The sequence below is a fragment of the Mytilus trossulus genome, chromosome 3 (assembly GCF_036588685.1).
Source record: "Mytilus trossulus isolate FHL-02 chromosome 3, PNRI_Mtr1.1.1.hap1, whole genome shotgun sequence".
NCBI classification, from domain to species: Eukaryota; Metazoa; Mollusca; class Bivalvia; order Mytilida; family Mytilidae; genus Mytilus; species Mytilus trossulus.
The window spans coordinates 80,286,386-80,298,281 of NC_086375.1; the positions used below are offsets into that span (position 1 = coordinate 80,286,386).

At 33.9% G+C, this 11,896-nt stretch overlaps 1 pseudogene; it reads left to right on the forward strand.

Annotated features, from left to right (window-relative positions):
* Positions 1 to 10,461: 10,461 nt before the first annotated feature.
* LOC134711064 (uncharacterized) lies at positions 10,462 to 11,390 on the forward strand (annotated as a pseudogene).
* Positions 11,391 to 11,896: the final 506 nt, after the last annotated feature.

Genomic DNA, 11,896 nt, shown 5'->3' on the forward strand with positions numbered 1-11,896 from the left:
TATCATTTAGACGGTTTCCAAAGAAGAATCCAGGAAAACCAGAAATCCTTGTCAGACACACAGATAACCACGATAGATGAAAATATGTCCGACACATATAAGTTCCGCAAAAGAGGTTATGAAGAGCAGTACAAACACAACCACAAAGTATTCGTGAAGATGAGGGAGGCCACAACCGCGATGGAAGCAGACAACATGAGTCAGACAAATCTTAACAGCGCGAACGGAAGATAACTGAAGGTATGGACATTATCAAGAACAGACAAAAGTTAATCAAATTAGCTGATTCGTCCGACGCAGGGTGGCGGGTAGTAGCTGAGTATATTGCTAATCCTTTGGCCGAGAATTCCGAGGACGAAAAGAAAATGTACAAGGCTCAGTCACGGGCAGATTCCAAGATGAAAAAAGAAAAACTGAAAAAACGTACAGACCAAAGGGCAACACCATACACCAAAACAACGACATCAAATTCTACGGGAAGTCAGTCGATACCTGTTAATGTCAGCAGCGGATTTGGAAGACCTGGGAGATGCTTTTATTGTCACGAGAGTGGGCATTGGATAAGACAGTGTCCAAAAGCCACAACAGAACAAAAGAATAAGATAAGTAAAAATAGTACTTACAATTTTAGTCGCATAGAATCGAGCGCACCTCTGTTGTGCAAACAAATATCAGCTGATTTTAAATCAATATAATGTACACACAATAATGTATGTCAAGGTAACGGTACAGGTGTTGGGTATTTAAAAGAAAAGGTAGACTCGTGGAAAGAGATAGGTGCTACAAATTTCGTTGTTGATATAATAGAAAACGGGTATAAAATACCATTTAGCACAGTACCTCTAGAAACAGAATTAGAAAACAATAAAACTGCACGCGACAACTCTTATTTTGTCGCCGATGAGATAGACAAACTTTTAGAAAAAGGTTGCATACGTCGATTGAAAAGTAAACCTCACGTTGTAAATCCATTAACCGTAGCAAATAATAAAGGCTCAAAATTAAGATTGGTTTTAGATGCTAGGCATTTAAACCCACATATTGTAAAATTCAAACACAAGTATGAAGACGCAACAACTGCCAGACAGTTGTTTGAGAAGGGAAACTATGTATTTTCCTACGATTTAAAAAGTTCATATCACCACATAAAAATATGTCAAGCAGATATAACATTTTTTAGGTTTCAAATGGGCAAATGAATACTATGAGTATAATGTTTTACCTTTTGGGTTATCCTCTAGTGGGTATATATTTAGCAAAATAATGAGAGAGGTCGTTAAACTTTGGAGAGGTAGAGGCATGAAAATCGTTATGTATTTGGACGATGGCCTAGGTGGAGGTAACGGTTTTGATAGGGCTTTAGAATCAAGTAAAACAATCAAATCCGATTTAGAAAGGTTTGGGTTTGTTTTGGCACATGAGAAATGCAATTGGTTGCCAGTTCAATCGTTAGAATGGTTAGGTTTTTTATGGGACATGTCGGAAGGGATTTTAAGACTCACAGAGAAAAGCATAACTAAATTGAAAGGCATTTTGGTTATTTTCATATACCAGTTTAGAAGTGGTATTAGGCTATTCAGAGTAAAATGTGTGGCCAGTATTGTAGGCCAATTCATATCTATGCAGGCAGTATTAGGTGATCAGACACGATTAAGAACTAGATATTTATATGAATCTATATTGTATAGAGCAAGTTGGAATGCTTTAAAAGTACTAGTTAGTACAGAAGCACTTAAAGAGTGCACAATTTGGCTACAAAATATGACAGGATCTCAATTGTGTCAGTTGACATTTAATGAAGAGCAAGATTATCACTTGTTCTGTGATGCATCGGGCAAGGGTTTTGGTGGTCATTTGACCACAGGTTCAAAGGACGAACCATTGGAGATGTTTGGAAGTTGGTCAGTAAACGAACAAAACAAAAGTTCGACATGGCGAGAGCTAGTAGCAGTAAAGAGAGTATTACACAATTTTACAAATGTAATGAAGGATAAGATTATCCGGGTATACACAGATAACAAAAACGTTACGCACATACTCAGAGTCGGAAGCCTAAAAGCGTCACTTCATGAAAACGTGATGCAAATACATGAAATTTGTAAGAACCAATCAATTAAATTAAGTTCTGTTTGGATTCCACGTGAACAAAACACACACGCCGACATGTTAAGTAGACGGTCAGATTGTGATGATTAGGAGGTACAGGATGAAATATTTACATATCTAGATCACTTGTTGGGTCCTCATAACGCCGATAGGTTTGCACATGACTACAACACCAAGTGTAAGCATTTCAATTCAAAATATTGGTGTCCAGGAACATCAGGTATTGACGCTTTCACAGTTGACTGGAAAAGTAAAAATAATTGGCTTGTGCCACCACCAAATTTGATTCCTAAAGTGTTGAACAAATTAAAACAAGAAATATGCAATGTTACCTTAGTTATGCCAGAGTAGACCTCTGCACCATACTGGCCTAATATAATAGACGAGAAAGGGAACATAAAAGCTTTCATAGTTGCACACATTTTCTTTCAGGGAGAAAACTTGACCAAGGAAGAGCGGGTTAAAACGGAATATTTGGACAACAATTTTTGAAATTTAGATTGATTGGTTTAAGAATACAATTTTAGATAAAAATATTTATGATTACTCTCTTTTTTAACAGGGACCAAATTAGATCGTACAGTAAAGGAGGCCATTAGAAATAGCGGAATCGATGGTGACAGTTATCTTTATGGGCTTTATCCAAAAATGTGCAAATTTTTAATAAACAGCAGAAGTGACAACACAGTCAAATATTATTTTAATGCTTTCAAAAGATGGAAACGTTTCATATCAATCCATGGACATGTTGCTTTACCAGCTCAACCAGTGCACGTCGCACTATACCTTACAGACTTAGTTAACAACGGTTCCACTTATCATCCGGTGTATAATGCAATATATGGTATAAAATGGGCACACGAAATCAACAGTTTAAAAGATCCTACCACGAACACTTTTGTTACTTCAATACTAGAAGCGTCTAAAAGAGTTGCGCCAAAGAAGACTAGCAAGAAAGATCCAGTTACTACATACGGGGCGCCGATTGGGACTCTTGTGGTTTTGTACAAAATTCAATTCTGTCATAACAAAATAATTTTTGTCTTACAAAACTATGTGACACAGACTTCTTTTATGAGAACTTCAATTTTGTGATGACAAAATTCATTTTTGTAGACAATATTTCATTTCTGTAGACAAAATTCATTTCATCAGAAAAGTCAATTTTGTCAAAAAGGTATGCAAAGATAAACTTATTTGCATACATAATTGACTTTTGTTACCTGATATGGAAATTAAAACACAAAAGTCAAATGTGTGAGACAAAATTGAGTTTTGAGAGACAAAACTGAGTTTTGTAAGTCAAAATTGAATATTGTGAGACAAAATTGACTTTTGTGAGACAAAATTCAATTTTGTGAGACAAAATTCAATTTTGTCAATTTTGTTGAGACAAAAGTCAATTTTGTTAATTTTGTTGAGACAAAAGTCAATTTTGTCAATTTTGTTGAGACAAAAATCAATTTTGTCAATTTTGTTGAGACAAAAGTCAATTTTGTTAATTTTGTTGAGACAAAAGTCAATTTTGTCAATTTTGTTAAGACAAAAGTCAATTTTGTGACGACAAAATTCATTTTTGTGACAACAAAATTCATTTTTGTGACAACAAAATTCATTTTTGTGACGACAAAATTCAATTTTGTAACAACAAAATTGACTTTTATGAGACAAAATTGACTTTCGTGAGACAAAATTGACTTTCGTGAGACAAAAATCAATTTTGTTGAGATAAAATTCAATTTTGTCAATTTTGTTGTCACAAAAGTCAATTTTGTCAATTTTGTTGAGACAAAATTCAATTTTGTCAATTTTGTTGAGACAAAAGATAATTTTGTCTCACATGGGTCAATTTTGTCTCACAAAAGTCAATTTTGTCAATTTTGTTGAGACAAAAGTCAATTTTGTCAATTTTGTCTCACAAAAGTCAATTTTGTGTAACAAAAGTCGATTTTGTATGCAAATTAGTTCACAGAAACCAAACTAAACTAATTTGAATACAAAATTGACTTTTGTCGCCCAATTTTCAAATTAGGTAACAAAATTCAAGTCTGTGTAACAAAAATGAATTTTGTCACGACAAAATTGACTTTTGTCCGCTGATAGATAATTTTGTATGACAAAATTTCAAATTTGTAGTATGATACAAATTTTGTTAAACTGAACTTATTTTTGTTGAACAAAAGTCACTTTTGTCCGTACAAAATTGAATTTTAAGTACAAAACCACAAGAGTCCCATTCGGCGCCACGTACTACAGACGTTTTGATAGAACTTTGAGATAATTCCAAAGATTGATCTGACCTACTTGTGTTAAGAGATTTGACTATGATGCTACTTTGTTTTGCAGGTTTTCTTAGATACGATGAACTTAGTTCTTTACGTTTTCTTGACATTGATATACAAGATTCTTTTCTGATTTTACATATAACTAAGAGCAAAACTGACCAATACAGGCAAAGCAATGAGGTTATAATAGCAAAAGGTTCTACAATCGCATGTCCCTATAATATGTTAGTTAAAAACACACGTTTGGCTGGTTTTAGTAGTCATGCGAATAAATTTTTATTTCGTCCTATCTACAGGTCAGGAGAGTTGTGTAAATTGATAAATAAGGATAAGAAACTCAGTTACACGGCGGCTAGGAAGTGTCTTCTTAAGAGAATTCGTCCTGGTTGTAACATAGGTCTTCACTCGTTCAGATCAGGTGGTGCCACAGTGGCTGCTAGTTAGCGACAGGTGTTTGAAAAAACACGTTAGATGGAAATCTGATTCGAGTAAAGATGGTTATATAGTAGACTCCTTAGAAAAACGTTTAAAAATTTCTCAAGTTTTAGGTTTATAGTTTTCATATTTGGGACCGTGTACCCTTTCTTTGTATATTTCTACCACGTTCGACGGGCTGTCGACAAATTTATATTTGTGTTTTAGTTATATTTAGTCATGGAGTAGAGGCAATACTTGTATTTTCCCGCGGTTCGTATAGTAAAGCGGGAAAATATTGTATTGTCGTTTCGTTTTTCATAAATATTCATAAGGCATGACAAAATTGACCAATCAAAAGTTGAATTTTGTCTTACGATATATTGGTGTATTTCAAGCGCTTCACTTTCTAGCCGTCGTTCAACATAGTAAGCTCCTTTATTTTTAATTGCTGATTGCAATTAAAGTTGTTTTTCTGATTTTTCTATTTGTATACGTATTTGCTAATTAAAAGTGTGGTCCGCCATTTTTGTCCGGAGATAGGCTCCAGCATTGGCACGGATACAGGTTTCCATTCATATTCATATATCATGTGAACGATTGTTGGTTTGTCCTTTCAAATATTCGGTGCTCTCCTATTGGTTTAGCTTCTAGTAAAACTGGTGGACTTAGATTGATAACTCATTTGTCATACCCACCGAATGAAAGTATCAATGATTTTATTGATACTCAGTTTACCAAGGTCACTTATTCATCATTTGACAATGCAGTCAAAATTGTTAAACAAATGGGGATATCGGCTTTAATGGCAAAATGAATATTAAATCAGCATTTCCTTTACTTAAATGTTATCCTGGTGATTTTGATTTACTAGGCATCAAACTAAATGGTTTTTACTATATCCAAAAAACAATGCCCATGGGATGTTCTATTGACTGTCCCTTTTGTATCTTTCGTCCCTCTTCTATCAGTTGTGCTACATTTGAAAATTTTTCAATCTTTTTGCATTGGTCAGTTAAAAATTAAACGCATTCTGAAAATTTGGATCATTATCTTATCTTGATGATTTTATATTTGTTGGAGAAGCTCATAAAGATGCCCGTCTCTTTTTTATGACTGCATTTTCAAAAGTTTGTTCAAACTTGGAAGTTCCTATAGCAAATGAAAAAACAGAAGGTCCTTGCACAAAACTGGTTTGTTAATTGATTCAGATGAGATGTTGGTTAGAATACCAGTGTTAAAATTGAAAAACTTAGATCAGATAAATTTGGTATTGGAAAAAAGAAAAGTTACTTTCAAAGAAATGCGGCTTTTAACAGGTTCGTTGTCTTTTTGTGCAAGGGCTCTTCCCTCCAGAAGGGCAATTTTGAGGCGTCTAAATATGGCTCTTTTAAAAAATGTTAAAAAATATCATACTTTTATAAGATTGACCAAAGGTTTGCAAATGTGGCAATATTTTCATAAAGAATTTAATGGCTATACATATATCCAATATTTAGATTGGTTTTCAAATGCTGATTTACATTTGTATACTGATAGTGCATGTGGTCATTCACTTGTTTGTGCAGCTTTTGTAAATGGGTCATGGGCAATTTTACAATGGCCATAATTGGGGGCAAAGTTTTATTAAGTGACATGACTTATTTGGAAATTATACCTATTGCTTTGGCCATCTATTTATTGAAAGAAAGGTTTACGAATAAGAAGATAATTTTTCATTGTGATAATATGGCTGTTGTTCCAAATCTTTATCAAAAATGACAGGGTTATGTTTTTGTTAAGAAAAATTGTTTTGTGGACATTTTTATTTAACTTTCAATTTAAAGCGTTGCATATTTTTTTCAAAAGACAATTTTATTGCTGATGCTTTATCTCGTGGACAGATGAAGAAGTTCAGAAAAGTAACGAGCAATGCCGACCGGACGCCAGACTATACCATACGAATTCTTAGATCTTTTGTTATAGAAGCTTCAAAATTGTTGAATTATTCAATTTCTCAAAGTACCAGAAATGTTTATGAAAATGCATTGCATTCGTTCATTATGTTCAGGATGGAATATTATATTCCCCTTACTTGGCCACCAAGTAACAGACAAATTATTGGTTATATTGGTTTTTTGTCACTAAATCATTATAATGATTCATCATCTACAATTAGATCATATATATCTGGAATAAGTTACAAATTAAATATTCAAGGAAATGAAGATTTAACTAAATCTTTTATCATTCAGAAACTTTTGGGTGGTTGTGATAGACTTTACAATTCTAAAGATCTTCGGGAACCTTTGTATATTGATATTTTGATTGGATTAAAGGTGGCTTTGAGGCATGTGTGCTCTTCTAGATATGAAACAATATTGTTTCAAACAGCATTTAACTTAGCTTTTGCGTGTGAGTGAATTTGCCATTACAACGAATGTTATGCAAGAGCATGTTTTACATAGGCGGGATGTTTATATTGACCATGTTAAATCAGCTGTTTATTACGATACATTATTCAAACTGATCAAACAGGGAGATCCACTACTTTAGTTGTTGAAAAAATTAAATCAAATGAGATTTGTCCTCTACAAAGTTTGAAAGCCTTTTTGCAAATTAGACCTGGAAATGATGGTCCTCTTTTTTGCAATATAAATGGGAAATCATTGACAAGATTTCAGTTTCAGACTGTTTTAAACAAAGGGGGGTTATATCTTACCTACACAAAGTTGGGGGCAAGGCTATTAAACATACTGATTTTGATGATATCCATCCAACTCTTTTCGCTGATGATGGCGAATCTGTCATATATTGGCAATGGCATTTTTATTAATGCTATTCTGTCAGCATTAGATTTCTTAAGTATCCAAACAGATTTTTATATCCAGATGAATTTAAAACTGTTTAAAGTTGCAAGCCATCGTGCATGACTCGTGAAGTTTTATTTCAGTTGTTAAACGCATGCATCAAGTAAACAGCTTTGTTGAATAAACAACAGTTTTGTTGTGAGTTGTAAATACATAGTTGAATAAAAATTTTGTTGTGCACGTTGTTTATATTTGTACTGTTGTATAGTAAATTTGATTACTTCGTTGATCTGTCGTATAGTAAAGTTGATTACTTCGTTGATGTGTTGTATAATAAAGTTGATTACTTCTATGATCTGTTGTATAGTAAAGTTGATTACTTCGTTGATCTGTTGTATAGTAAAGTTGATTACTCCGTTGATCTGTTGTATAGTAAAGTTGATTACTCCGTTGATCTGTTGTAAGGTAAAGATGATTACTTCGTTGATCTGTTGTATAGTAAAGTTGATTACTCCGTTGATCTGTTGTATAGTAAAGTTGATTACTTCGTTGATCTGTTGTATAGTTTAGTTGATATTCTTCGTTGAACTGTTGTATAGTATAGTTGATATACTTCGTTGAACTGTTGTACAGTATAGTTGATATACTTCTTTGAACTATTGTATAGTATGGTTGATATACTATGTTGAACTGTTGTATAGTATGGTTGATATACTATGTTGAACTGTTGTATAGTTGTATGCTTTCCTTTTGATATTAATGACAGTAATAGTAGATATATATACAACAAAAAAGCTCTGAGACAACCCCTTTGTTATGAAATGAACAACCAAAACAATGAAAATGTCATCTCAAATGTAAACACTACATCGCTGGCAGGTAGATTGAGAACTCACATTACAAAATAGTTATCGATAGGCACAAATGAATATATTTTAGATGTTATAAAAAAACGGATATAAAATACCGTTCATGGTAATACCAGGTAAGGTTGAGCTTGAAAACAATAGGTCAGCGAAGGATAATCCTCAATTTGTTTTAGGGAAAATAAACAAGTTTTTACAGAAAAATGCATAAGCGAGGTTTATTATATTCCACATGTCGTTAATCCTTTAACAGTGGCAGGTAATATAAAAGATAAACTTCGATTAGTTCTTGATGCAAGACACATTAATCCGCATCTTTTCAAATTTCGTTATAAATATGAAAATGCTAGCACAGCTCGACAAATCATTAATAAAGGTGACTTCTGTTTTTCATATAATTTGAAAAGTGCCTATCATCACGTGGAAATTTGTTTTTCAGATAGAACATATTTAGGTTTTAAGTGGGAAAATAGGTACTACGTGTTTAATGTATTACATTTTGGTCTGTCAACGAGTGGATTCATTTTCTCCAAAGTCATGAGAGAAATTGTTAAGTATTGGAGAAACGACGGTTTGAAAATAGTAATGTATCTAGATGATGGTCTAGGTGGAGGTAAAACCTATTCTGAATGTGGGAAAGCAAGTAAAAAGATCAAGTCTGATCTTGAAAGTTTTGGTTTTGTCATGGCACACGAAAAATGTATTTGGGAACTGGCACAAAAATTTACGTGGCTCGGTTTTGATTGAAATTTGATTGATGATTTAATACAATTAAGTGAAAAAAGAGTCGAAAAATTGAAGGACTGCTTAAACAGTTTGTTTTTGCAAATAGGATACAATACGAACGTTTTGGTGAAAGTTCGATTTTTAGCTTCTATTGTAAGTCAAATTATTTCTGCACAAGCAGTTATTGGGGATGAAGTTCGTTGGAGAACTCGGTTTTCATATGATTGCATATTAGCAAAAGCCAGTTGGAATTATTTGGTGGTATTAAAAAGGGAGGCAATTGCCGAGTTTGAGTTTTGGTTAAAACATATAGACAAGCTCAATGAAAAGGGTTCTGAACTTAGTCAGTTGACGAAAGTTACATCTGAAAATGTGCAGATGTTTTGTGATGCCTCGGATGTAGGCTATGGTGGTCATTTGACCTTTGTTTCGACAGATGAATCAGATGAACCAAATATGTTTGGTAGTTGGTCCATTTCTGAAACGAAACAGAGTTCAACTTGGAGAGAGTTAGAGGCGGTAGACCTCAGTAGGATAGAGGGGAAATCTGTTAAAATATACACAGATAACAAAAATGTATCACATATCATTACAAGAAAAAGCTATGTCTGTACATGATACATGTAGTAAATATTCAATTGACATGTCATGTGACTGGATTCCTAGAGAATCGAATACTAAAGCTGTTAAATTAAGTAGACAGTCAGATTGTGATGACTGGGGTATCCAGTCATGGGTTTTTGAATATTTAAATGATTTATGGGGTATTTTCTCATGTGACCGTTTTGCATGCGATTACAACACAAAATGCAAAATGTTTAATTCTAAGTTTTACTGTAAAGGTACATCGGGCATAGATACCTTTAAACAGAACTGGACAAATGAAAACAATTGGTTAGTTCCTCCTCCTTCACTAATTACAAAGGTTATTAACAAATTGACAGTAGAACGTTGTGAAGGTACTTTAGTTGTACCGGAGTGGAGGTCAGCACCGTACTGGTGTATGTTAACACAAGACGAAAAGTTTCAAAATTTTGTAGTTGATTACAAATATTTACATGGATATAATTTGATTAAGAAAGGAAGAGGCCAAAATGGTTTATTTGGCAAACAATCAAATAAAATAAGACTTGTTGCTTTGAGAATAAAATTTTGATTTGTTATTCTTATATTTACAATAGGTTTTTAAAAAGATTAACGATCATGTAGAGGCAGCTGTTTTGGAGAGTGGAATTACCACAGACAGTCCTTTAATTATATCAGCTTTACCATAAGATGTGCAAGTTACTGCTAGGAAGCAGAAGTGACAATCCTATTAAATCTTATTTTTATGCATTTAGACGTTGGTAACAGTATATAACTAAGCTAGGTTTTGCTGCTTTGCCAGCCCAACCTATTCATATCGCACTTTATTTTACTCATTTGCTTGAGCAAGGTTCGACTTTTCACCCTATTGACAAGGCTAAATACGGGATTATAAGGGCACACGAGATCAATGGTTTGACCGATCCTACAGAAAACTCATTTGTCTCATCCATACAAGAAGCTGCAAAACGTACGGCTTACAAAACAGTTACTAAAAAAGAACCGGTTACTACTGATATGTTGATACGACTTTGTGAAAAATATTCAGATTCAGAAGATTTGTTGATTGTAAGGGATTTGACTATGACTTTATAAGGGTTTGCAGTTTTCTAAGATATGATAATTTAAGCTCTTTACTTTTTAGCAATGTTAAAGTTAAAGATGATTTTCTAGTTTTGTATTTAAACAAAAGCAAGACTGACCAGTATAGGCAAGGCAATGAAGTGTTGATTTCCAAAGGTTTTTCAGTGGCTTGTCCTTTTAATATGTATTTGAAATATATTCGGTTAGCAGGCTTTGTTGAGGGGTCAGAAATGTTTTTGTTCAGACCTGTTTTTAGATCAGGGAATACTTGTAAATTAATTTACAAAAATAAAAAGCTTAGTTACACGTCAGCTAGAGAGAACATTATTTCTAGACTTAAACTAGTCTCTGGTAATTTGAATTTAGGTTTACATTCTCTTCGTTCTGGTGGGGCAACGGCAGCCGCAAATCATGTTGCTAACGATAGTAGATGTTTGAAAAGACACGGGAGATGGAAAACTGAGAAAAGTAAAGATAGTTATATCGTGGACTCCATTGAAAAGAGGCTTAAAGTGTCACAAACATTGGGACTGTAACGTCACTTTTTTCCTGATCCCCCGTTCTTTGTGTTTTTCTATCGAGCATGACGGGCTGTCGGCAAGCTAAGATTATGTTTGTGTTGTTTATATTTGCCACCAGTATGTAGTTAATACTTGTGTTTTCCCGCGTTTCGTTTAGTATAGCGGGAAAATATTGTATTGACGGGTACGGGTCGTATGAATATATAATAATAGGGTCACACTTAGTGGTAGTAAAGCATAGGGTCACTTTCTAGCTGTCGTGCAACGAGTGAACACTCAACTTTAACTTTTGATGTACATGTATATATGTTGATTTTTTTACTGCATTTAATTTGCCAGTACACACATGTTTAAGGTGTAGGTCAGAGCACCTGACCCTAGAGACGGGATTGCGCACTTGGCATCCACTGACACAGGTTTCTAGAGAATTTTGGTCGATTGTATCGTTTTATCTCTAGTTGTTCCTGGCCGGCCCTGACCGTCTATGAAGGGGTGCATTTAGTTGGAAGTTTGGTTTTGGT